The sequence below is a fragment of the Triticum dicoccoides genome, chromosome 1B (genome assembly GCF_002162155.2).
Source record: "Triticum dicoccoides isolate Atlit2015 ecotype Zavitan chromosome 1B, WEW_v2.0, whole genome shotgun sequence".
Lineage (NCBI taxonomy): Eukaryota > Viridiplantae > Streptophyta > Magnoliopsida > Poales > Poaceae > Triticum > Triticum dicoccoides.
Window position 1 is genome coordinate 395,185,709 of NC_041381.1, and position 2,766 is coordinate 395,188,474.

At 48.8% G+C, this 2,766-nt stretch overlaps 1 pseudogene; it reads left to right on the top strand.

Moving 5' to 3' along the window:
- The first annotated feature begins 2,191 nt into the window (after nt 1-2,191).
- The window catches only part of LOC119305642, a 7,858-nt pseudogene continuing 7,283 nt past the window's right edge, over nt 2,192-2,766 (top strand).

A 2,766-nucleotide genomic window follows, 5' to 3' on the forward strand; every position in this document is an offset into this window, starting at 1 on the left:
AGGCCGGCCCCCCGCCGCACGCGTGCTTAAAAAAGAACGCTTCCTGAGGCTGACAAGTGGGCCCGTTGTCGGTGGTCATCATAAATAAGACGACTGGTGGCGGTTGGGTGGCCTATAGGTGAGGACGTGGCGGACGCCAAGGAGACGCACGGCACGTCCGCTTCGCATCCACGCCGACGCATTCCAGGCGCAATTTGGGCAGGAAATTGGTCCACGCGAACTTCAGGCGGAAGCGATTTGCGTTTGGGTCGCCGTGTTGGGCCTCCACTTTTGTCCACATCAACCCAAACGGATGCAGGTGGACAAAATAGATCGTCCCATTAGAGTTGCTCTTAGATCAGTGATCCAACGGTTGGGCAGCTCTGGAGCACGGGAGCACGTTAGCCCCCGTATCGGCTGATACTCCAGTCTGGTGGATAGACGTGTATTTACATAGACATGACTACTTGGAAGTCGCCATCAACTCGGCGTGCTGCGCTCACCAAGGGCTAGGCAAGCTAGCTGCACGCAAAGGCTGCTGCCGCACGCTTATGTTGACTTCTGGTGCTCATGGTTAATACTTCCTTCTACCTTTGTGCTGTCAATCAACCGCTATGACCGACGAAACCTACTCACATAAAATAGTACTAGCTAACTTCTGAATTGTCAGGTGTATTATTTCTCTCCTGATTTGGAAGGATCATCATCGATTCATCAGTAATTACTCGTCTAATCAGTGTTGTAGCAAGGCACATCTCAATCCTAAATCTTCTCACGTGCATATGGGGACATCTTTTTTGAAACTTAACATGTGGGAACATTTTTGTTTGAAAAACATATACCTTTTGGGTTTTATTAAACAAGACGACACCTTTTGGGTTTTATTAAACAAGACGGGGAATTTCTCATGAAAGTTTCAGATAAAGGCATGAGGACCAGATCTAATAATTATTTTTCATAATATGTCTCTCATCAAGTGCCGTTACCCCTTCAATTACCGCGCATTCATTTTCACGCATTGTTACCACATTATGCTTAATTGGCTCCATGTATATCTTCTCCTCGCTCTTTATCTCTTTTCTAGATTGTAAGACACAAAGCTTCCCATTACCTTGAGGCCCAAATCTTCTTGGCTATTGTAGTCCTCGTGATATATACAAGGCCAAACTTTCAACTCTGCTAAAACTGTGGTCCTTGTAAAATTCTGCTAGACGGCGGAGGATATTTCATGAAGCACAAGGAAAATGTTTCAACACGTCAAGACGATCTAATCCGTCAGCAAACAAATGTATTTAGGCAGTAGCATATATTTGAGGATATTCGTTTAATGATTATCCTTGATCGAGCTTATTTATGATTTCATGTTGAACCTGATAAACGGACAAATATACAGTCTTTTCAAAAACATGAAACAAAAGTTTTCCCTCGCATCTCGTTCACTTTTTACCTTTTTGTTATTCCGCAATCCCACACAAAAGATGAAGAGGGGCTCAAACACAAACCAGGAACATAAACAGAGTTCGGCCACCTTCGCAACCTTCTCCCTTCTATAACCAAGAACATAAACAGAATTCGGCCACCTTCGCAAACTTCTCCCTTCTATATTTATCCAAAGGTCAGGTACACGGTTCGCTTGATTTATTTTTCGTACATGTTGACACAAGAGAAAAGTCATTGTAAAATTTTAAACATGAGGAGCAATGGAGCATGCATGCATCTAGTCCAGACTGACACCATGGATCCCAGAAGATATTGCTAGCTGCCTGTCGGCGCAGATTAAGCTTCAACCTGCATTGTCCTCCAGCAAAGTAGACCTGTACTACAACTGCACTGTACTACCACTAGTATACTCCACTCTTGTTTTTTGTAGGTAATAGTAAATGAAAGACCAAAGGAACGGGGCCAGCTCGTGTAGCATTAATCACTCTGGTGGTCTGCTCCGGTTTCCACTTTCGACCCGAGCCCAAACGAGGAGCATGGAGGGCTGACTGGACCCTACCCCGCTTGACCGCTTGACCGCGTGAGGAAGAGAGGAGACCACACCCCGGCATATAAAAGCCTCCACTCGCAGCGCCCCTTTCTCCTCACCGCGACGCCGATCGCTCGAGCCTCGAGTTGATTGATTCCTGCACCCCCACACGAACCCCAAATCCGTCATTTCTTCCCTCCCCCACCCCAGGAACCCTAGCTTTATCTCATGGACGGGGACTCAATGCCGGTCGCCCTGCCGCCACCGCCGGAGGAGGAGAAGGAGCAGCAGCAGCAGCAGCCGGCGGCCGATGCGATCCCGCTCCAGCCTCTCGAATCGGTGAGTTTTCTTAGGCTCCTCCTTTGGGCATGTATAGCTAGTGCTTGCTTACTTAGTTAGGGTGTGTTTCGTTCTTTGCATCTCCCTCGCGCCTCGCGTTGTGCCCGGGTGAAGGGAAGCGAGCGCCGGCCCTACAACGAGGGGAGGCGCTCGCTGCGAGCCCTCATGACCGCGCCGCGACCCCGGTCGGCGGCGGGGTTCTTTCGAGCTCGCTGGCATCTGCTGCAAGTACCCAGGGGCGGTGCTGCGAGCTCGCCATCGTCCTCCAAGCTCACTGTCGGGAGGGGGGAGTGGAGGTGCGTTGGTAGGGGATCGACCGGCGCTGATCATCGCCCTTTGTATTTTTGATTGAAAGGGGAGGGGTGAAATTTTGAGGGAATTGATTCACAGAGAACATCTTAACCCTTCATCATAACTTAAATTGCAATCTCTTCACTAACACAATAGCTATGCGCAGTGGCGGAGCTAGACATAATTAG